This window comes from Triturus cristatus, chromosome 2_2 (assembly GCF_964204655.1).
Source record: "Triturus cristatus chromosome 2_2, aTriCri1.1, whole genome shotgun sequence".
In the NCBI taxonomy this organism is placed as follows: domain Eukaryota; kingdom Metazoa; phylum Chordata; class Amphibia; order Caudata; family Salamandridae; genus Triturus; species Triturus cristatus.
Genome location: NC_140582.1, coordinates 299,038,396 through 299,064,141, shown reverse-complemented (window position 1 = coordinate 299,064,141; position 25,746 = coordinate 299,038,396).

Genomic DNA, 25,746 nt, shown 5'->3' with positions numbered 1-25,746 from the left:
TGTCCCCTCTAAAATGGTATGATCACAACAACATCTCACAACACCATAAAACGCACTTAAAGTAAAGTAAATGAGATTTGAGAAACAGGAACACATCCCCATCACCAGCAAAAGCCAGCAGAATTTGGGATCCCCGCACTAGTAAAAGCATGTAATGTATGAGTGAAAACAAAACCCTCACAACAAGTAACTTCAAGAAACAATCGCACAAGGTACACAACTAAGACACCTTCATCCAAAACACTTGCAGCACCTATTAAAGGTACCAACAGTACAGCAGTACATCAGTATCAGTCAAAATAAATCAGAAGGTGAGAAAGTAGGATCCAACAAATGCAGGAAATGCAAAAAAAAATACCATCTGTGCACATAAATCATAGGCACGGACACGGACACTCAAAGCACTCTCATCATTCCCAAATAAAAACAAGTATCAGGTGTCCGGTGTAGGCATCAGCTTGAGAGCTCTGTGGGCTTCTGCTAACACCAATTTGCAGTGCATGCACAACTGGTCATCACCGCAGAGTTCAAGAGTTGCAAGCAGGATCCTAATGGCCAGTAGCCAGGCACCATAGCTTCCGTAGCAAAGGAATAGGAACTAACGACAAAATGGTCCCAGCATTCGTCCACGGCACACTAACCACTGTGCACTTCACTAGTCGTTGACACTTTCGACTCACTATTTAGCCAACTTCAGCAGTATATCAAGGCCGCTTCACTGCTGCACTAAGAAATATTATGTACGTATACTTGTGCATGCTGGCACTGAAGCTGGTTTACCTCACACCATCAATTCTGTTTAGCCAGGCAGCCGCTTGAAAGTGTGAGCTCCATGTCATGCTCACCGCATAATCTTGCACAGCGACTCCTAATTCACTATAATTGCCACCAGTGCCCCATAATACGTAATTTTCTTTTTGAGGTGCAGGTTGTTGTGATCTTCCTTTCATGACGTCATCATCGCTGAGATTACGACTCCTTATACCTGATAGAGTGAAAAGTGCTCGGGTTCAGGAATCTGCGATGATTTTAAATGTCGCACTCAGAAGCACAGGTGAGGGAGATTATTATATAAAGGCTCACTCCACTCTCGTCACCAGTGAAATAATGTAAGAATGAGGGTAGGCAGTGTAGACCATGAAAACAGTTGGAAGTTTTTTCTTCAGTTTCAAGTAGGAGTAGTTGGTTACAGAAATAGTAAGAAGAAAGTATTCAGTCCCACGGGGATCAGCATCTCAGCTGCTCAGCCCACAACTGGCTTTCACTCAACCAGCCACACATGAACATTTTATGACATCACTCACACTATGGCTGAGCAGCATGGCACAGAATAAAAATGAAGAAATACATATCAAGAAGAGCAGTATACCTTACCTGTCTAAAGAAGTCTATGGAAAATGCATGGAGATTTTGCTTTTTGGGACCCCCGTTTTTTGAGCCCCGCTTGACAGATCACCCTAAAACTTTCCATGCACAAACTAGTCAGAAAGTAGCACCTTTATTGAATGTTTTGTGAAGATGTGTAAAACAGGGTCAAAGATATTAGCAACCAAAAAGTGCTTTTCCTGTGGAACAGCTGACCTAACTATTACCATCCAGTGGCAACCACCAATGGGATATATATAGGTTAAGGTGAAAATGTAAGTGATAGCATTAACATTTTAAACTGAAAAAACGGAAATTCATCAGTTATAGTTAGCGGCGCTACCTGTAACTTGCGTCCCCGCCATGCGCTGCTTGTCACCTCACATATGACATCACTCATGACATGTTCTATGATATTATTTTTGGCATCTCTGAAGACCACTCAAATGACATCATTGATGCCACCCCTCCCCATGCCAATTTGGAACCCCCCCACAGGGCCGGCATGCTTGTTTGGAGAAGGGGGCACTCTGCCAACATCCCTTGTGGCCCTCGGAACCCAATCCCCAAGGCCCAGCTCAATTATCAGAGTGAGGGGAGCACACAGCCCCCCTCCCAGGCCTATTTCAACCCATGGAGCCCATCTGCTGTACGCAGCTGCATTTTTAGGGGAGGGGTGCGCATGGCCCCCTACCCAACTTGATTTCGGCCCCATGCTCCCCATACCCTGGTATGCACTATCTAGAAGGGGGTAGGGAGCACATGGACCCTCTCCCAGGGCTAATTTCAGCCTTGGGTATGCTATCCCTAGGTTTAGCTCAACAAAGGGTGGGTGCCCTGGTGCCTGCCTAGGGCACCCACCACCCTATCATTGGGGGCCGTGTGGGATCCCCAAGGTCCTCGAGGCCCCAGCTGGCTCCCCACATACAGCGGGAGACAGCATTGCTCCAGATTGCAGTTGGCAGCTAATATGGCTTCTCCTTGTGGGCAGAAGCAATGTTTAGATCTGTTTCCATGCCGACATCACTGCGGGCAGGAAAACAGATCCAAAGTCCGCACCAAGTGGGTGAGATCGGACTTGGTGTTTGCTCCCGATTGACAGAAGATCTAAAAATGCTGCCACCAAGTGACAGCAAGCATTGCTGCTATCAAGAAAACTGTTATGTTCCAGTAGCATGCATGATGACTGGGGAGATAGGCATATGTGTGGAGCTGAGATGTTTGTATAGTCACCAATTACCCAGAATTGATGAAATGCACATGAGATTGAACGACTGAAAAGTTTTTTTCAAGTAGGCCTTAATATCGTAGAACATGCAGGTGACTCAGGATACTTCGCTGCTTTTTTTAACATCTGCCACTTTTGAGTTTTGCTGAAGGCATTTTGGCTTAGGGGCAGTGGTCTCAGTGTTTCAAAAGATCATGCACATTATGCTGAAAGGGTTCGGGTTACTGGTGTGGAGGCATTCCAGATTCACATTCTGTTAGATGTAGAGAGCATATTAGGACATAATGAAATACCTAAGCGTTTTCTAACCATTTTGCAAGAAAAAAGTGTAGGGTTATGGATGTACAAGTGAGTTTTTAGAAATTCAAAGGACTTATCTATAATACATTTCATCCACAACACTGCCGTCAGCCATATTTCGAGATTATCCCTGTTCCAGCATTATCTCTGTAGCTTGATAGGAACCACAATTTTATGGTAGTTCATGTTAAGCAACATAACGTTTGATGGATGGTGGCCATTGGTTTGGATGGCCATCCACCAAACTTTACTCTAGATTTCGTTTTTTCAAAGTAAGAGTTAGTAACTAAAAAACCAAAAACTAATGAATAGGGGAGGGGTGTGGAGGATGTGGAAATCTCCACCCGACTGTGACGTCTCACTATGGTAATGTCCAGGCATTCAACTCAAAAATATAAATATGTTTGTAAATGTAAATTCATTGTATATATTTATTTTAAAGGTAGACCACAATGAAAAAAATGCTACAGCACTAAAACCTTCATTGAAATACATCTTTATTTATTAGAAATATATTAAATTAAATCAAGAATAGTGAAACTTTGATGGTGCATTATAAATTAAAACAATCGAAAACCATGGGGTGCAAACTTGTGTTACTAGAGTCCCTGTTGAAGTGATAGACTCTGCAGGGGAGAGAGACGCTTCCTGAGACTGGGAACCAATGGAGTGGTTTAAGGGCAGATGTGATGTGGTTGAGTTTTTTCAATTTTGAAAGACAAGCATTGATGTCCTCTACACCATTCACTTTAAAGTTCCTTGTCCATTCACTGAGGACAATGAGTCTTACATTTATAAAACTTTCCAGTTGATCATATGACTGTGGTGTTGCAAAACATTTTTCCAGTTGTGAACTATGCTTTCAGTGTCACTTCAGCACACTTTTAAATTGATGACAAATGATTAATTTGCAACACAGAAACATGTCAAAGGGGAACAGCCAAATCTATAGACCGATTGTAACCGAGTGAAGAAACTGAAAATAAAGAGAACAACCAGAGCAATTCATAGAAGTGTTTTGTGGTTAGCAGGATTGGAGCCCAACTGTAGTGGACTCGATAGGTGACTTAGCAAAACCAAGGGGCTCTGTAAAATTATGTGGGGATTTATATAGGTGTCACAGTGACTACTGAAACACAGGGAGTGGTAAGTTGCTATGATATCAGCGTTAGCGGTGACACTGTGAAGCAAGGGGCACTATGGAAAGGAGTGGCTCTATGATGTGTCAAACTAGTCAGTGACCTGTATGGCCTGGTGTGCAATTTAATAATAGGTGATAAACCAAAAAAGCTGTCCTTGGACATAATGACATTGGCACCACAACCAAGCTGCTCCTCTTGAAGAAGGAAGTGCATCTTTAAATTTGATTGCGGAACCTCAGTATGCATGTACAAAGGGATGCTGACCGAATCAGATCTAGATGCTTATGACACTGGGAGAACAGGGAAAATTGGCAGGCAGTGATATTAGGAAGAGGAGGTGCTCTGAGGACATAAGTGTTTGAAAAAGAGCTTGGAAAATTGAAGTCAATGTTTTGTGATTTGTGGAAAGAATCTTTAGATGAGTGGCAATTTGGCTATTGAGATTGCACTATAATGGTGAGCAGTACACCATACCTTGTCAATTCCTGTACAATAACAGATATAGTGACACTAGTACTTGGCAATATTGGACAGTAGAAGGATCTTATGTGTGATAAAATAAAAGATAAAAATCACACTGGTAAAGAATAGCTATGTATCCAGCAGGTGCATTTTGGAAGACTATTCATGCAGTTGAATTTAAACGGGGGTTCATAAAAAATGATATTTATAGGTAATAGGAAAATATTTTTTCATGAGTTATTCCTGTAGTGTTCTCCCTCATTAAAAGTGCTTGTATAAGTTGCATATGTTGAGAAAGAAATCTTTGACTTCACCTGATGTTTCTCACTTCCAGCTATTCATTGTCTTTTTAGACATAGTTATATATTTTTTACTAAAGTCAAGTGAAAGAGAGATGCATAACATAAGTTTGCAACCGTTACTCCTAAGTCATCTTGGGAAGCCGCCATTACTCTGGTGTAAATAGAAAAAGGTATTTCAAACCTATGCCAGAGTCTGCATGTGGAGAAACTTTGGAGGTGAGTGAACAGTATCATTTTTATAACACTGTCAGAAGGCAGCGGTGCAATAGGTGTTGACTAACTTATCTGAACAAGAAAGAAGACATTTTGACCATAGAGTCCAAGGGAAGGTACAATCAGTGGAGTAATATCTTACATTCTTAGAAAGGTGGTTGCTCTCTGTAAAATTGGAGCCAAAAGTGATGAGCATATCAGGAACCAATTTCTGCTAAACTATAATGATAAGAAAGTAGGTGAATTGATAATAGCAGCAAAGAAAGTGGAACATATAAAGAGACATGTTGAAGAAATTAGAAAAGATAGTGATAGGAAGATGGTAGTGAACAGAACACAGTGGGTACATAGAAAGGTGAGAGTGGCTACAGGACTGAGAGTGGGTTGCATAGAGAAGGGAAATTTAGTGTTTTTTTAGTTGTGGGCTTGTAAGCCCTATGGATAATAGTAGAAAGTGCCCGGTTGTAAAGGCTATATGCAACAGGTGTGGAAAGAAAAGTACTATATGAAGTGTTCTTGGAGTTCCATATGGGGGAAGGTGGTGAGATGGGTGTGTGATGACGATGAGGGTGTTTTGCAATCGGGAGCAAAACAGTGATAACTCTTTTGATGTGGTGATGGAATAAGGAAAAGAAATAAAAATTATGTTTGATTTGTGCTCCCATAAACACTGTCTGTGAAGAAATCCATAAATAATATTTTAAGGCTGTGGTTAAAATACAGACAATAGATATTAACCATGGAGCATGGGCAGGGCATTAAGATGAAGAGTTGTTTTCAAGCAAACATGGAGTTTTAAGGAATGGGACAATGCATGTTTCATTCAAAGGAAAAATCATGATCCCACCAGAAGGCGCCTGTAGTGTTTTTGGATCCCAATGCCAAACCAAAGGATATTGTTAGAAAATGTGCTAATTTCAAAGAACTTGAGTCTACAGGCTGTGCTCAAATCCCATGTGAGCTAGGGAAACCAGGACTAAGATTAGAGTGATTTGCTTAAAGTACTGGAGCAACTGAAGGATGAGGAACAAGAGAGTACGGAGGGATAAATCTCACATTTATTTGCCGACAAGGCACAATTAATTATCCTGATGTTTATCAATAGCTTTCCAACAAATAATTACCAATGATTTATTTTCTTTGACCCACCAATTGATTTCACATAAATTAATCAAAAGCACAAACAATGATGTATACATAAACTTACAAAAAGGACATACAAATATACATATATATATACACTACATACAATTTTACAATACCCTGACAATTCAAAATACTAATGTTCAGTCATGTGTCTAAGTGATACACTGAGAGGTAGTCCTATTCGCACACGAGGTATCACACCTCTCTACTTTTTTTATTATGTGCGTACACAACCTTATAACATGCTTGAATTGATTGTACTCCTCAATAATAGCTATCAAAGCGGTCGCTTTTCAGTCGTCAATTTCTTCCGGCTTCCACAGGACAAGGGTATAACAATATCTAAAACAACAATGGAAGCCTCTAATTACATATCTAAACACCAAATATACTGTCCCATATTTGCCCACACAGTGCGCCAATGCAGTGACACCGCTCCCAACACAACCTACCATCAACCAGTGCAAGTGACCTTAGATGCACTACTCCTGCTCAGGCCACTGGGCCTTTATACCACGAATAATGATGGTTCAGTTAAATGCATGCTGCAGGTCCCCACATGGTGCCTAATCGTAAGACAGTCAAACAAACAAAGGCCAACTCCGAGTGCTTTGTGCTCCTATCCCTATAGTGGTGCTCCCAGTAAACAGAAAGTACTGGAGCAGCAAAAGGGACCATTTTGGCTAACATAGATGGTGGAATGCTGTTTTGGAGTTGACATTTATCTTGAGGTAAATGTAAGATCCCCATCAGAGACCACTCAAGGGGGCATATGTATCAAACAATGGTTTTGCGATTCTCAAATAGCGATTCCTTGACATTCCTTAATTGCAAAAATGGCTTCCCATTCATTTCTATGGGCCAAGAGGTCCATAGGAATGAATGGAAATTGCGTGCGCAATTTGCGAGTACCCAATAGGTACACACAAATTGCGCACTCAATTTCAAGGGTGGAAGGGTTCCTAAAGGACACCCTGTTGCACCCGTGAAATGTGCATGTGTGCACATGTGGCGCACATACATGCCCTAAGGGCATGTATGTGTGCCACATAGCACTTTGAAAACACATAGCACTTTGAAAAATACAAAAAAGTGAATTTTTCAAAGAAATCGCAAATTACCACCAACCTGAAGTTGGTGGTAATTTGCGATTCCTTAAGCCAAAATCGCACAACTTGGCTGATTCCTACATTGCATTTAAGGAATGGCAATTTGCGATTCCTTAAATGCATTTGAAAAATAGGGAAACACAAATTTTGTGATTCCCTATTTTGCGAGGGCCTTATGGGATGATACATCCCAAAAGGCTTTTTCCCGTTCGCAAACGGGCCAGTTCTGAGAATCGGCACGTTTGCGAACTGGTATGGGCTTGATACATATGCCCCAAGATCTGTGTGTTTTATGCACTAAAATTGGGTGTATATCCAAATCTTCTCTTCAAGGTAGCGGGAAAGGGACTCAATTAATATGACTTAGTTGCAGGTTGATGTTTTTTTGCAGCTTTGGGAGAGTCAAACTGATGCTTTGATGAACTGATGCATCCACTGATGAACCTGAGAAAGGGAGTGAGATGAACTGTGAAGATTGCCTGATGAAACTTGCTGGGGAGGGGGAGGCAAGGAACATGTAAGTGCTCATTAGCTTTGGTGATGTTGATATTTATTTATTTTAAAAAGCGTGCAAATGCCAATGGCGTCTTGGTGCTAATGACTACTGAAAAGAGAATGATGGTAAATCTCAGAATTACTGCTTACTTCTATTCACAATAGAAAAGAGAATAACCAGAAGGCTGTGACCACTGATATTTGGAGTTCAAAAGGGTGAATGGAAGGATCTTCCTGATCGTATGCAACAGAAAGACAAAACACAAGAAGGTGAGATGATAAATCTGTGCATTTAAGGACAAGTTGGGATCAAAGATTATTCCCAAATTCTTGACTGAAAATACCAGAATGGGAGGAGAGCCAAGCATCTGGGGCTACCAGGAGTGATCCCAAGAGACCAACTCCTTACCAAAGAGGAGAACCTCAGTCTTAGCTGAATTAAGCATGAGACTGTTATAATTCAGCCAATGTTCAATGGCTCCCATACATCAATTGAAGCAGTCTGCTTTCTCATCAACATCATTCGATATAGACACAACAATTTGTATGTCATCTGCATTGGCTACTGGAGCAAAACCAAATATTGGATCAGTCTTGTCGGGGGGGCCACATCAATATTGAACAGCATGGGGCTCAACAATGAGCTCTGAGGGACCCCACATGGCAGTATAAAAGACTTAGAAACCAAGTCCCCCAAGGCCACTGATTGTACTCTGTGTGAAAGAAAGGACTCCTATTTTTATCAAGTGATCTAACAATATATCTTAGTTAATGGTGCTGAAGGCTGTCAATAGATCCAACAGGACCATCATTGCTACCCCTCCACCATCCAGGACATATCTCAGCTCTCCAGTAGCCACAGCCAGAATAGACTCTGTGATGTGATTTGGCCTAAAACCAAATTATGCTGCATCTAGAATTTCATTCTCCTCTTAGCTGAAAAAGGTGACCGAGAAATAGGGCAATAGTTCTTCACCTCCTTTGGATCTAATGAAGGTTTCTTCAAAGTTGAATAATGGAGACCTTTTTCCACTCCATAGGATATAGTCCGGAATCCAGAATGGAGTTCAATTGCATAGTAAGGGTGCTGATCACCCCAACAATCTCATAGGGCAGGGCCTCCAATTTTATTTGACCAATAAGTTCAGCTACTGTTTCCTCTGTAAGCAAGAGAAACGTAACAAGGGTATTTGTATCAGTAATTGTACTGTTGGATTCCGGGGATGAAGCTGAAGGCCTGTCCGTAGTGTTTTATTTATCATTGATTTCCTCCCCCTTATTTTTAAATACATTCATGTTGATTACAAAACAAATGACAACAGACCATAGTGTTGTTTGAAGACAAATTGTTGAGAATCTGAATTAATTTTAAGGAGTTCTCTTTGGAATTCTTTGCTGAATGAATTTTATCCAAGAAGCATTTGGTTTTCTCGATAATGATCATTTTTTTTATTCATGGATAAATTCATTATACTTGACATTTTCTTAACTCCAGTAGTGTTACCTCCACACTTTTTCCTGACTTCTACATTTTTGTTTTAGGTTCTTGAGCTGAGGAGAGACCCAGGGTATAGAGCGTCTTTTTCTATCATTTGTACATGTGTGAGCTTGGTGGCAGCAGTTCTTATCCACTCTGAATGTGTCCAAACAGTTGGGTTAGAGTCTTTCAGAAATTGGGGACAGGAATTGACTAAAACAGCTGCAAGGTCTGTCTTGCAAATTTTAATTTATGCTTCACCTTTTTGCAATATACCTGATTTTTCATAGCACTGGTGGACAAGACAGCTTCTAAGATAAAATTGATGGCTTTGAGATCAGACCATATAATAGGTATGAAATCATCAACCTTTAGATCTGGCTTAGTGGGAAAATGCCACCCAGAGAAGTCACCTGCTGAGAGAGATGAAAACCACTTAAAATATCTAAAATTTGCTGAGACTCTTTATTGTTAATATCTTTTTGATGAAAGGTAAAATCACCAAAAATAGGAAAATTGAAATACTGTATGCATGATTCTAGAGTATTTTCTAAGCCTTCTAAGACGCTAGCTTTCGGATCAGGAGGACTGTATAAATGTAATCCATTAAATAAAGATTGGTTAGGTAGCTTATAACAAAATAACAAAGCTTCACTATCAATTACTGTGGCAGGTTCACACCTAACTTCAAGGTAGTCCTGATAAACCACCGCTAGGCCTCCTCCTCGCTTACCAACTTGGTCTAATCTGGAATTATAGAAACCTACAGGTAAAGCATCAACCAGCTCAGGGACTAAACATTTGTTAGCCCAGGTCTCAGTTAAAAATGCCATATCAGGACTATAGTTTTCTAAGCAATTGCAGAATTCAGTCTTATGCTTAATAAGTGAGCTTATATTTCAGTCCCATACCATTCTCAGAAGGACATCAAGGGGAAGAAAAACTCTCAGTCGTGCTTTGTAGGTGGCTATGTTCCAACTGGCAGGCTCACTTGCAATGACTGTATGTCACCCTGGTCCTGACTAGGATTCAGAACATTGCATAGTGGAAATCTGCCCCCATTAAGATGCAGCAACAGTTCCCTGGAGTACCTTTGGGGCGCAATTGACTACTTTTGTCTCGGTTTAACTCACGTTTTGGTCTCAGTTAGACCTAAGGCCAAACCTTAAGATAAACTGAGACTAAAGTCTAACTCTACTACTCGTAAAATGTCCTTTTTGAATGCTCAACGTCGTAAAGTTGTACGTTCGCCTCAGTTTGCCTTTGTGAATCAGGCCCTAACTTTAGTCCCGAAGTCTAACTTTAAGCCTGAAGTGTAAGTTTAGACCTAAAGTCTAAGTTTAGACCTGAAGCCTAACTTTAGACCCAAAGTCTAAGTTTAGACTTAAAGTCTTAGTTTAGACCTGAAGATTAACTTTAGACCTGAAGTCTAAGTTTAGACCTGAACCCTACCATTAGACCTGAAATCTATTTTGGACTTCTGGCATAAACTTAGACTTCATGTCTAAGTTTACCTATGTGAATTGGACCCTCAGGATACTAGTTGAAAAGTGTAGGAGACAGTACAGAGCCCTGTGATACTCCTCAGACATTGGGGTCCCATCTGAGATGTGTTTGCCAATCTTCACTACCTGATGATGATTGGAAAGACCAGAAGTAATGGATCTCAGACCCACCTGACCATGAAGGGCCAGGTGATGCTGAAGTGCTCATTATTCTACTGTTTTCAACCGTATATAAAAGCCTGCAGAAATGTCTGATAGAATGAGGAGGCAAGTGTATCCATTGTCCATCAGGTGACCACATGTCTAGTGTCATTAGGGTTGGTCCAAAGATTAAATATTTCGTTATTTTTAATGCAAATGACACTATGTTGTCGAAATCTCTAGAAACACTATCTGAGAAACTGCCTTGAGAAATGGTATTTCCTGAAGAAAGTTTTCATACAGCTGTGATTTTAATGTTGGCAAATGAATGCAAGCAGAATCACGTATTAATAGTGTCAAATAAAGCAAAAATATTATTCTCTGAGCCTGGCACACATATCACCTCCCCACCCACAGTTCAGTCTGCTGAGCATCAACACAGGCGGTAATTGCATTCCCAGAGTGAAAGCTGCTGTAATGTGGAGCGGCTTTCTGTCTTACGCTGCAGGTCTTTCCCTTTAACACAGAGTTACTGCAGATTTAATAACTAGTGTGAGCTTCAAAGTACAGTTTAGAGAAGCAGTTAGATTTTTTCTGACTACTCCAAGCTGTATGCAAATGTGAAACTGCTATCGAGCTGTTAGAAGGAGGAGACTGAGAGGGTTTGGTGGATTCTCAATACACCTCATGCCCTGTGGCACAGGTTGAAAGTCAACAGTGGCTTTTTTTCAGATAAAATTGTACAAGCTATGGATTTAACTGAGGGTTAGATGCGTGCTCTACACGGTACAGTGAGGGTTATCACTAGACTCTTGTTTGCTTCAGGTGGCATTTTATGGGGACATTAAGACTGATGTAGCCATGTGACATATAGCACCTTATTAGCACCTTATTCCAGTAGTGTCACCATAATGCAGATGATAATTCCACACCTGGGAATTACCAATACCAGGGGGACCAATAACTCCCAGGTGGGATCAGTACTGAGATCCCCAATAGCTGTAAATCCGGTGGTGAGAGGAATAACAGGCATTTTTCCATGTCACTCATTATTAAGGCCTTTTAGGTTTTGCTTCATAGTATTTTCTATCTGTGGGTCAAGTACATCAATCAGAAGGGAGCCAGTATTTCAGCATCTGATTCTGTGGTTGTAATAATGTAAATATTTATCTTGTGAATTAGTCTCCGACCGTTTAAAATCTGCTGAAAAACAATTCTCCATTATTGTATTTTTTATGTGCAGTGGGAAAAACTAAAAAGCCTGCTTACTTTTCATCATCACCCAGGGACTTCTAAATGAGAGCCCTGTGCCACTTTTGCACCACACATGCATGACACAGGACTCTCATAAAGATTTCTGAAGCTACTCAAAGTCACCCAATTCAGCATTGAGTGAAAATGCTGAATTCTACAAATAGGTTTGTAACTTGTATGCAGGAGGACGGAGAATGAAGGATTAATGAACTTCACTGATTAATTTTGATGTGGGTACAATGAATTCATTACTTCTTGTGATGATATTGGATAGAAGTACATAATTGTGACATAGGAGGGAGCTGTATGTCAGTCCTTGGGAACAAATTCAAAATGACTCATGTCTTCTAGTCCTACAGTGGAGGTGTTACCTCCTACACAGGATAGAGTTCAAGAGTTAGAAAACAATGTAGATGTTAATTAATCCTTAGGCACAAGTTGGGTAAAATATAGTATGGCAAACTTAATAAAGATAACATCAAGATCAAGCTACCCCAGCGTGAGATACATCCCCAATTTTCCTCTTTTCTTGCCAGGCTGTATTAAAGAAAATGATGGCCACAAAGAGTCATACAATGGCCCCACAAATAACTTCTATTCTGAAAAATTGCAATCTGTCTTGGTTTTAATAATATGAGAGTTATTTTGAGTAACCACAATCGTTGAGTCATGAAACAAAAAAACTGGTTGTGGAGCAGCTCATGAACAAATATTCCATAACAGTGACCCTTGCCTTGTCAAGGTTGTACAACTGGCAGAGTCAGACTGTAAAGCGTTAATACAGTTGTTTCTTACAATCTGGTCCACTTATTCTTCTAAGTAGCTCAGAAGAGATGATTTCAATTTAAAACTCATATGTGGGCAGAAGTGCCTCATAATTATATGAGAAAAGTCAGAAGAGCCTACTTTATCCTTTCATATAGAAGAGCTCAATTCCTCCGAGCTATGTGTCCTTTGGGAAACAGACCCAGGGAGGAACTGGCCTATAGGGCAATGTGGCAGTGGCGGAAGGCTGGTCCGACAGCTCAGTGTATGGGTGTATTTTTTAAAAATATTTGTGGGACTGTTTTATGGTCTGGTGGGCTGTGGGGTTTACTGTTGATTTCTCTGATATTGCCATGAATATTGCCTGCAGTAAGCAAAAATACATTCAGTCTCCCATGTCCTCTAAACAGCTATACAGCTTGTCTTTACAAGTTAAAACTGTCATGATTTCCAAATTTGGACCACTTTTTAGCTGTCTGAATGGCTAATTGGGGAAACTTTTAAATAATTTGGTGCCAGACCTACTTTCTATCCTAGTCCATATCTGCACAGACCTAGACCTCAATGACGTCCTGTGACAATTCATGGGCCATGCACCATGGCTTCTTGTGATCTAGTGGAACTTATGTGTTAGAATGTACTAAGGTCAGGGGGAGAATGCTGGGGATCTGAAGGGGAGTTGAACAGCATCGCTGTTGGATGAGGTGCTAAGAATGAATCATCCTTGATTTCAAGTCTGACACATTATGTCATCTCTGTCAAGACATCAGATAATGGCAAAAGGATGGGATATGGAGTTAAGCACGATGCAGTAGCACCTCAACAAGGCATGTGACCGGGCCCAGCTTGATGAGTGAACACAGAAATGTACATGTGTGCTTTCGGCAGCAATCTAAATCTGTGAATGGGCACTGAGGCAATTTCACATGGCAATATCTCTAAACTGATGTTCTGGGGCAATGGTGAGTGTATTTTTAGTTTTTTGTAGGAGAAGCTGTGTGTTCAATGGTGCGTCATCTACCCATGCTGTGCAGGAGTGCCACTCTGCCTGTACTATGAAGGGAGTACAAGGGAGTAGCGTATCGGCATAAGTTTTCCCATGAAGCCTAGTTGCTTGCTTGCTGATACTTGGACTTAACGGCCAAAGGGATTGAGGACAGCAGTGTGTGGATTTGGCATGAGGCGCTAATGCACTATAGCACAAGATCAGGTCATTGTACACTCTTACCTGGAACTTCGACTTTCTTTGAGCGCTTTGTTAAGTTACGTGTCAAGCCATTCGAATGTGTTTGTGTCATGCTGCAAGCTACAATTCTGATTGGCCGGTTTTTGCCACCTCATCACGTGAATGTGGTCACAACACTGACTGTCAATTTTGGAGTGACATGAAGCTGATGATCATCAGGTTATATTCCTTTGGTATTTGCTGAATATACAAATTTTACTTTGCTGATTGTACAGTGTGCTCATCTATACAGTGGTGATACACACACCTTGTTTTTACTATCTATACAGCAGTAATTCTTGCGGTTTTTGGTGACTAAACGTGGCAATATGCAAAATGTTACTGCACCTTCGTTCTTTCTGCCATTTCAAAGTGAACCATTAATCAAGTGGGCCAAATGGAGAAAGCATTTGAGAACTATGCACGTGTATGTGGTACAAACCTCAGTGCAGAGAGAAAACATGCTCTCTTGCTGCATTGTTTACATGCTAAGGGACAGAATGTGTTGGACAATTTGCCTGAACTTAGCTCAGCAGAAGACCGTGATCTCAATGAGTTTGAGATAGGTATTGCAAAGTTAGATCTTCATTATCTGCCACGTGTCAGTACTATTCTGGAGAGGTATCATTTGCGACACTTTAAGTCAATGTACCTTTAGATGCGACACGCAGGGCAACAAAAGTCTTGCAACGATGTTGATGCGATGTAAGTTTGGTGCAAAGAAATAAAGACGTGAAGATCTTCCTGATGCGGCACGCTTCTCTGATGTTGCGAGAGATCTCGGCTCGATGTGTCAGCTGCAGCGGCGACACACTGGTCCAGTGATGCGACGACAGCGGCTTTGGCAGCAACACTCTTCTCCAGCAATGCGAGATGCTTCCGCTTGATGCGGCAGTTACAGCGGCGACACCCTTGTTCAGTGATGCGACGGCAGCAGCTCCGACGGCGGCACGCTTCTCTGTGGATGCAAGGCGCTTTTCTTGATGCGGTGCAATGCGACAGCTACAGCGCCGTCATCCAAGATGCAATGGCAGCGGCTGCAACGGCGACACACTCCTTCCTCGATGCGAGACTCTTCTCTTGATGCAGTGCAATGCGTCAGCTACGATGGCTGCGACGGCAACACGCTTCTTCGGTGTTGCGGGGGGCTTCTCGTGATGCGGTGCAATGTGACAGCTACAGCGGCGACATCCAAGATGCGACGGCAGCGGCTGCGACGGCGACGCGCTTCTTCTCCGTGAGTCGCGCTTCCAGCTCATTGCGACCTGCTGTCCCTCAGAAGGCCCAAAAACAACAGCAGGCACTTCTAAAGAGCTATGGGGAGCTGGTGGTTGAAGTCTGTTGTCCCTGAGACTTCAGCAGGAGGCAAGCTCTTTTCGAAGCCCTTGGAGATCCTTCACAAGTTGAGCAAAAGTACACACAAAGTTCCTTTCTCCTCTCTTTGGCAGAAGACAACCCCTGCAGGCCAATACCCCAGTTTCAGGGACAGTCTCTCCTCAGTTTCTTCTTGGTTCCTCTCGTCAGCAAAGGTTTCTTCTTGTTTCCGAAAGTGATCTAAATTCTTGGGATCAGGATCCCAATACTTATAGCCCAAAATCCTTTGTCCTCTGAGGGCAGAGGGGCCTTTGCCTAGTCCAAACCAGTTCTGGTCAGTCCTGGAGCACTTTGTTTACCTGACTCCTTCCTATCTTTCAGAGTGCAGGGCAGAGACATCAGACGCACCAGAGCAGGTGGAGCCAGCATTGTGGAGGGAAGGCACAGCCCTATTCAGGTCCCAGGTGCAACTCCTCCCTCCCATCTAGATGCAGATCTCTCTATTCACCACTGGGCCACCTCACCCTGTCTCTGGGAATTCCCCAGCCCTGTCACTCAAACTCCAGACAAGGAATACACAGCCTGGCAGAGGCAGGTTTGAATGGTTAGACATGAAAATACCTACTTTCTAAAAGTGGTATTTTCAAACACAGAATGTCAAAACCAACTTCACTAAAAGATGTATTTTATCATTCTGAGTTCAGGCATACTAAATTCGAATTTCTACCATGTTCCCTAAGTCAGTTAGGATTATAAGATGTAATAACCAAACTGCCCATTCTGGCCTATGGAGAACAGATAGCCTTGCAATACTGAAAAACGAAAATGGCTGTAATTCACTATTAGGACATGCCACACACACCAGGGCATGTCCTACCTTATCCTTTCAATGCACCCTGCTCTTGGGCCTACCATAGGGGTGTCTGATATGAAGAAAAGGGAAGGTTTAGGGACTGGCAAGTGGGTGTACTTGCCCAGTCAGCATGACAGTACCAGACTGCACGCAGGCTCTGCAATGGCAGACCTTAGACATACTTTTACAGGCTGTTTCTGTGAGTGGCACAACCAGTGCTGCAAGCCCACCTGCAGCATTTAGATTTACAAGCCCTGGGCACTCCTGGTGCACTGTACTAGGGTCTGACAGGTAAACCAAACCAACCAATCATGGAATCACAAATTCATACATCAATTTACAATAGGGAGGACTTGCACTGTGGCACTGGAGAGCAGTGGCACAATGCCCTGTGCATCTAACACCAGCAGAAACACATGAGGCAACAGCAAAAAATGGAAAGGAGACCCACGCCAAGGTACCATTCTAACACGTGTCCCCTCTAGTTGAAATGTGGGGAGAACTACCCTATCTCCTGGGAGTTCTCATCACTAAGGCGGTAAAATCTGGACAGACCATCAGCGTTGGCGTGTTCTGTACCAGGGCGGTGTAACACCGTGAAATCTATCCCCTGTAGGGAAATGGACCACCTCAACAGCTTTGGGTTCTCACCCCTCATCTGCATCAACCATCTGAGGGGCCTTTGGTCTGTCTAAACCCAAAAGTGAGTCCCAAATAGGTATGGTCTCAGCTTCTTCAGTGCCAAGACCACAGCAAATGCCTCACGCTCAATAGTACTCCCCCTCTGTTCCTGTGGAAGTAACCTCCTACTGATGAAGGCTACGGGTTGATCTAGGCCCTTCTCATTCATCTGTGCCAGAACAGCCCCCACACCATGCTCTGAAGCGTCTGTTTGTACTATGAACTCTCTGGAGAAGTTGGGTGCCAAGAGCACGGGCGCCGTGCACATTGCAGTTTTTAGGGCCTCAAAAGCTTTCTGACAGGTGTCAGTCCAAATCACTCTCTTAGGCTGCTTCCTGGAAGTCAGCGCTGTCAAGGGTGCAACAATGTTGCCATACCCCTTGACAAACCTCCTGTAGTAACCTGTGAGTCATAAGAAGGCTCTCACCTCTGTCTGGGTTTTGGGCGGCTCCCAAGCCAGGATGGTTTCAATCTTGGGCTGCAGGGGCACAACCTGGCTGCTCCCCACCTGGTGTCCCAAGTACACCACGGAACCCTGCCCGATCTGGCACTTACTCGCCTTGATCGTGAGGCCTGCCCTCCGCAGCTCCATCAACACTTCCCAGAGGTGGCGCAGATGTTCCTCCCAACTGGCACTGAACACTGCGATGTCATCCAGGTAGGCGGCGCTGAACGAGTCCAGTCCAGCCAACACCTGGTTGACCAACCTCTGAAAGGTGGCAGGGGCATTCTTCATCCTAAAGGGCATAACCCAGAACTGGTAGTGCCCATCTGGTGTGGAGAATGCTGACCTCTCTCTTGCCCCATCAGTCAAGGCGATCTGCCAGTACCCAGACGTTAAGTCAAACGTGCTGAGGTACCGTGAAGCCCCTAGTCGATCTATGAGCTCATAAGCTCTGGGGATGGGGTGTGCGTCAGTCCTGGTGACTGAATTGAACCCTCGGTAGTCCACACAGAACCGGAGTTCTGGTGTGGCACCCGGTGCAGCAGCCTTTGGGACCAAGACCACTGGGCTGGCCCAAGGACTGTTAGAGGACTCAATCACCCCTAACGCAAACATCTTGGAGACCTCCTCCTTGATGCAAGCTCTCACCCTGTCAGTCACCCTGTAGGTTTTGTGCCTCATAGGTGTACTATCCCCAGTGTCCACATCATGGATGCACCAGTCAGTGACAACGGGAACCAGGGAGAACAGATCAGAAAACTGTCCCAGCAACTGGTGGCAGTCATTCTGTTGCTCAGGGGTCAGGGTGGAAGAGAGGTTGACACCATCCACTGACCCATCTTGCTCTGTTGCCGACAGGAGGTCTGGAAGAAGCTTGGTTTCCTCCTCCATTCCACCATCTGTCGCTAAGAGCATGCCCTCTTGGAACTTCTCCAAGTGGGGCTTCAGGTGGTTGGCATGCAGGACCCTCAAGGGGTTCCTGGGAGACAGCAAGTCCACCAAGTAGGTAACCGGACTTTTGTGCTCCACAACCTCAAATGGGCCGGTACACTTATCCTGGAGTGGGCAGGGCTCTGCTGGGGCCATGACCCTTACTTTCTGACCAGGCTGAAGCTCTACCAGAGTGGCATTCTGGTCGTACCACCGCTTCATCTCCTCCTGGCTGGCTTCCAGATTCGCCTCAGCGAGTTGCCTGAAATGGCGAGTTTGGTTCCTAAAGGCCAGCATGTAGCTATATACATCCTGGGAAGGTTTCCTGGGAGATTGCTTCCAGCCTTCTTTAACCAAACTCAGAGGTCCTCTCACTGGGTGTCCATAGAGAAGCTCAAAGGGGCTGAACCCTAGAGATTTCTGTGGCACCTCACGGTAAGCAAAGAGTAGGCATGGTAAGAGGACATCCCACTTACACCTCATGGGTTCCTCAAGACCCATAATCATGCCCTTCAGGGTTCGGTTGAACCTTTCAACCAACCCATTTCCTTGGGGGTGGTAAGGAGTGGTAAACTTGTAGGTTACCCCACACTCCTGCCACAGGGACTTCATATACTTGGAAATGAAGTTAGTACCTAGGTCAGACACTACTTCGCGAGGGAATCCCACTCTGGAGAAAATTCCCATCAGTGCTCGTCCCACTACTGGGGCCGTCACTGTCGTCAGAGGTATGGCTTCCGGGTACAGGGTGGCATGGTCCACCAAGACCAGGATGAACCTGTTGCCCATGGCTGTCTTGGGGTCCAGTGGCCCCACAATGTCAATACCCACCCGTTCAAAGGGGTGCTGACTACAGGGAATGGCTGGAGAGGAGCCTTGTGCTTCATCCCACTCTTTCCACTTGCCTGGCAAGTCTGACACCTCCTGCAGTGAGCGTCTGAACTCCTACGCATTTGGGGCCAATAAAAGTGGGTGACAAGCCTTTAAAAGGTCTTGTCCTGCCCCAAATGTCCTGCAAATGGAACATCATGAGCCAGCCCCAGTAGGAAGGCTCTGAAGCGCTGGGGTACCACCAGCACATGGGCTGACCCAGGCTCAGCAACCTTAGGCTCAGTATACAGGAGGTAATTCTCCCAGTAAATCCAATGTGACCCAGACTGATCACCTGCTGCTTGGTCTGCAGCCTGTTGCCTCAGACCCACAAGAGAAGGGCATTCTTTCTGCTCCTTGCAGAATTCCTCCCTGGAGGGTCTTCCTTCTTGCTGCCAATGGGTCAGCTCAGGCAGGTCCCCCAGTTTGGCTACCTGTTCCCCTGTAAGCTCCAGGGCATCCCCCTCAGGGCCTACTCCCTCCTGGGCCGTGGGAACTTTGGGGGCTGTTTTCCCACACCCCCTGCCTCTACTCTTGAAGGCAGGTACCTGGGCCTCCCTCTCAGGCTCCAGGTCCTCTTGAGCACCTTTACTTGCTGCCATGGACCGGGTGGTCACACACGCCCAGTCAGGCAAACCCAACATTTCCAAATGAGCACTCCGCTCCACCTTCGCCCAAGGGGAGCTCTCCAGATCTTTCCCTAACAAACAGTCAACAGGCATGGTGGGCCTCACAGCTACCTGAAGAGTACCAGAGACCCCCCCACTCAAAGGGCACCTGAGCCACCTCGCAGTGACTCTCTGTGTTGTCAGCGGCAACAACTGGGTAGAATGCACCAGGGACAACCTTCTCTTGAGACACCAGGTGACACTTGACAGCTGTCACACTGGCTCCTGTATCTCTAAGAGCCTCCACTCTATGGCCATTGATGGTCACCCACTGCCTGTATTTTTTTGTGTTATCAGGCAGCTGGGTCCTGGGGACCACCTCACAATCTCCTAATGAGACAAGGGACATCTCTGCGGACTCCACCCACCTTGGGCACCCATCTCCTCACCCAGGGCTACACTAGCCATCTGCCGGGGGGCTGCACCAGGGGTGCTGGTTTTCCAAACAGGCGACACTTGGGATCATTCGCTAAATGGCCCAGGTCTCCACATTTGGAGCATTTCGGGGGCCCTCTGAACAGGTGGACCTTTCGAGCCCCTGACGGTGTCTGGGGGGGAGGCTGAGAACCTTTCCCTTGGTTTCCTTGGGGACTACTTTGGGGCCTTCTATAGAACTCCCTCTGTTTACCCTTGTCCCCCCCACTCTTCTGCTGGAGACCCTGCCCACTCTTGGCTGAGTCTCCCACGTGACCCTTGTGAACCCTGGTACTGACCCATCGGTCCGCCTCTTCAGCAAGCTTCCTAGGATTAGTCAGCCTACTATCAATCAGGTGCTGGCGTAGCTCAGGAAAACAGTTACTTGACAAGTGCTCCCATGCAATCAAATCATCAACTTTGCTACCCTTCACCCAACCATCCAATGCTCTGCAGAAAAAAGTGACATAATTCACCCCGGTATTGTTCTGTATCTTCTTGCAACCCCTCAACCTCTGTCTGTACAATTCAGGAGTTAAGCCATACCTGGACATTAATGCATCTTTCATGTGAGGATAAGAATTATAGACATCAGCAGGCAAATCTAGCAGTGTGTCCCACCCCTCACTAAGGAACCGTCCCCACAACCTCGCTCCCCAATCCATCTCAGGGACCTGGTGGGAAGACATGGCTACCTCATAAGCCTTGAACCACTGCCCAATATCATAAGTTTTTAAAAATTATTTCACCACATCCTTAGGAATATAAACTCTAGACTCAACAGGCAATGATAGTGTGCTGCCACCAGAGGGAACAATACCTGAGCTCTTGGCCTTCAACTCCAACTCCCTCAAAACCTTTTCATGTTCAAACGGCATTTTCTTCTCTTCTAGGGCTAACTTTCTAGTCTGCATTTCAAATTCTAACTGCCCATTTAACTTGAGTTTTGTCAGCTCCATCTCATGCACCCTACATCTCTCCCTGTCCTCCAACTCCTCTGGAGACAGGCCTCTGGAAGAAACACTGCTACTTACTTGGGAGACTGCTTTCCTTCCCCCTGGGCCCAAAGGCCCTTCCAGCTGCTCCTCTGCATTCTCATTATCAAGGGCATTTCTTGATTCTACCCAGGCCCTCAGCGCCTTTTAGAACTTATTTTTGCACCCAACAGTGGAAACATTACATTTCTTGCAGAAGTACTTTAGGTGTGTAACTTTGTAGCTTTCTAGTTTCTCTTCTTCCCATTCAAATTCATCAGATGCTATGGATGCTGCTTTTTCCACCATGGTTAAGCTTGGCAGTACTCAAAAATAAAAAATAATTCCCAGAAAAACACTCTACCAAAAGAATGTGGGTGCGTTTTGGTCTGCACTCACTAGTAGTGTTCACCAATCACTGTACATGAGTCACAAATGCAAGTACAGAATCCTCACCGCTGACCACCAATGTTAGACTTGGGGGTCTCTAGTTGGCACAGGTAGGTACTTGTGACAAATAGGGACCCTCGCCCCTAATCAGGGTAAGGGGGTACACTCCTAAAATAACCCCTGCTCACCTCCTTGGTAGCTTGGCACGAGCAGACAGGCTTATCTCAGAGGCAGTGTGTAAAGCATTTGTGAACATATACAGTAATCAAGTGACAACACTACAGATGGACACCACACAGGTTTTATATCAAAAATAAGTATTCTTTATATAGATTTAACACAAGACCATAAACAACAAAAATCCACAATACTGTTACTTAAAATGTTAGTTTTTAGCTTAGTCTCTGTTTTAGTTCTTAAATGCGACACTTTTAGTCAATGTACCTTTAGATGCGACACGCTGGACAATGAAAGTGTTGCAATGATGTTGATGTGATGAAAGTTTGCGGCAAAGAAATAAAGACGTGAAGATCTTCCTGATGCGGCACACTTCTCCGTTGTTGCGAGAGATCTCGGCGCGATGCGTCAGCTGCAGCGGTGACACCCTGGTCCAGTGATGCGACGACAGCGGCTTTGGCGGCGACACTCTTCTCCAGCGATGCGAGGCACTTCCACTCGATGCGGCAGTTACAGCAGTGACACCCTTGTTCAGTGATGCGATGGCAGCAGCTCCAATGGCGGCATGCTTCTCCGTGGATGCGAATCGCTTTTCTCGGTGCGGTGCAATGTGACAGCTACAGCGGCGTCATCCAAGAAGCGACGCAGCGGCTGCGACAGCGACACGCTTCTTCCTCGATGCGAGACTCTTCTCTTGATGCGGTGCAATGCGTCAGCTACGATGGCTGCGACGGCGACACGCTTCTTCGGTGTTGCGGGGCGCTTCTCGTGATGCGGTGCAATGCGACAGCTACAGCGTCGATATTAAAAGCCAGTACTCAAATTGAGATCCATAAGTAGGCTTTATTATCGCACCCACCAACGTAAGCCAACTCCTCTTCACAGCATCTCTCAGCCTGAATGCCTGTCACCAGAATATTCACATTCCATCACCCAGACAACAGGGATTCCACAATCCAACCACAAGTAGATTACAACACATCCCCTTTACAATACATTAAAAACAAAATGATAATAAATAAAGATAACAAATACTGAATGCAAAATACAATGCAAAATATAAAGAATAACATATGCTTAATACAAAACATAATCCTTAAACTTGGCTGGTACATGCCTGAGCCTGGCGGAACCATAACAATTCCCATTACCATTTACAGGAACACAGGGCCGGTTGTTGTCTGAACGCAACTTGGCATCAACAACTTTTACCAGTCTTGACATGCTCCAGGTACAGCCATTATTCAAAGTCACAACATTTTTCCTTATCGCAGTGATAACAAAAGGACCCAGAAAGTTAGACAGACCCTTATGACCAAACCTGGATCTTTTGACCCAAACACGATCACCAAGGTTCCACTTCCTTTCTTTCACAGACATCTTGTCATCATAGCGCTGTTTGTATTTAGACTGATAATCAGCCAATCTCCTCTTCCTCACATCCTCACTGACCTCATTCCCCTTCCATACAGGAAGCCACCCTGGATTTAGCTTAGTCATCGCCACCCTTCCCCTCAAAGCCTCAAAAGGTGATTTTTGAGAAATAGCATTAGGAACAGTGCGGTGTGCCCACCATGTTTCCCTCAGCATACAACTGAAAGAAACCCCAGTATCAAGTGCCCTTTGAGCACAACTTTTCACCACCCTATTCATTCTCTCAGTGAGACCATTAGCCTGTGGTGAGTACAGCGCAGTTTTTAAATGAATTATACCAACACTCTCTAGAAAATGTTGCATTTCTTGGGAGACAAACTGCACCCCATTATCCGTGACTAGATATTTTGGAACACCTTCAGACGTAAAGACGTCCTTTAAAAACTCAATAATGGACTTAGAATTGACCACACCCATACACTTGGTAACCACCCACTTCGAGGTGTAGTCCACCAAGAGAACAACAAATCTTTCTTGGGCAGGCATAAGCTCAAAAGGACCCATAATGTCCAACCCCAACTTGGTCCACACCACATCCGGAACCTCCACAGGTGAAAGAGGAGCACGACTAGTCACATGAGACTTGTCATTGATGGCACACAAATGACAATCTTTCACAACCGTCTCCACCAACCGATCCATTCCTAGATAGGTTACAGACTCCAGACCAATACGGCACTTATCCTTTCTAAGAGTGAGACCTCGCTCCCTCAATTTACCCAACACAGATCTTAAAACAGTCTCATGCTCACCCTCACCCTTCCCATAAACCAACATATCATCTTGAAAAAACAAGACATTGGGAAGATCCCCAAGTACCGTTTTCATGATCCTTTGAAAACAAGCTGCGGCCGAAGCCAAACCAAACGGCATCCTCAAAAATCGATACGCCCCCAAAGGAGTGACAAAGGACGTCAGATGTCTGGAATCCTTGTGAAGTCTCACTTGATGATAAGCGGACGATAAATCCAGAACACTAAATATTTTAGCCCCCTTCAATAAACTTAAACATTCTGAAATATTTGGAAGAGGTTGGCGATCCACCCAAATCCACTCATTCAACCCACGCAAGTCAACACACATCCTCACCGCCAATCCTCCATCCTTGGGTGCTAAAACAACCGGAGACAACCACTCCGAAGCCTCTATCTCTTCAATCACTCCTAGTTTGAGCAACCTCTCAAGTTCCTGCTTTAACGGTTCAACCATTAAATTTGGCACCCTCCGTACCTTATGCACACACGGCTTGGCTGAATCCTTCAGGATTATCCGATGCTCAAACCCCTTCAGACAACCCAGAGAATCAGTGAATACTTCCGGATAATCTTCAATATACCTTTCCACACTCACACCATCCACAGCTAATATCTTGCCAGCTGAGCCCATACCTAACTCCTCCATCAACATAACCTGGTCTTCTGGGTTGGTAGCACTAGGATTAAGAATTATGCCTAAATCACGCTGATGTCTCCAACCCAACAAGTTATCACCTCTCACAGCCACATAAACCTTTCCTATGGTTTCTTTTCGTTTGAACACAATTTTTGCAGTTATGTAACCAAGAATATCCACCCTTGTACCTCCATAACTGAAAGGTGAAATGTCTGGAGATTGAAGCTTTACATTCTCCAATCCAACTACCTCATCCCATATCTTATTCCCAATCAATGTGAAAGGAGACCCCGAGTCAGCCAAGACAGTAAATTCATCACTATTCACCATAATGTTACAAAATGGCATAATAATCTTGTCCGAATCCACCTTATTCTCTTCTTCCGAAATGCTTGAAATGACCACTGTATGAATGTTGTCCGAGGAATTTCCCATGTTACGATCTTTTTTGGTCGACTTGCAAACTCTAGCATAATGCCCCTTTACCCCACAATTCATACACACACATTCCCTTGCATAACAATTCGGAAAGTTTGACGAATGGGAGAAACTTCCACATCTGTAACATCTCATCTTCTGTTTGTCACTGTTACTTTTCTCACGGTCAAAGGAACGCTGTTGTCGAGGATCTCGTTCATTAGATTGTTGAGTATCTTTAAAGGCCACACGAGGTTGAGTGCTCTTTGCAACCGCTTTAACTCTTGACCCTGAAGACACTTTGGCAATACTTTCAAATGACTCATCCTCAACATCACGCTCCAACATGGAATGGACACCTTCTTGGTTTTTCTTTACACCTTCAGTACTCCCTTGGTCATTATCATCGCGATTCTTCCTTATCTCCTTCACCCATGAGGAAGTATTTTCAACCCCCTCAACAATCGCAATAGCCTCAGTTAACGATGGATTCTTGGACAACAGTTTACCTTGTACCCTTGAACTGTTCGTGCATCTGACTAATTGGTCCCTCACCAGGGAATCAGACAACTCCCCAAATTCGCACGTGCGTGCTAACGTTTTCAGTGCAGCAATATAAGTTCCCACACGTTCAGTTTGACCTTGAACCCTGGTGAAA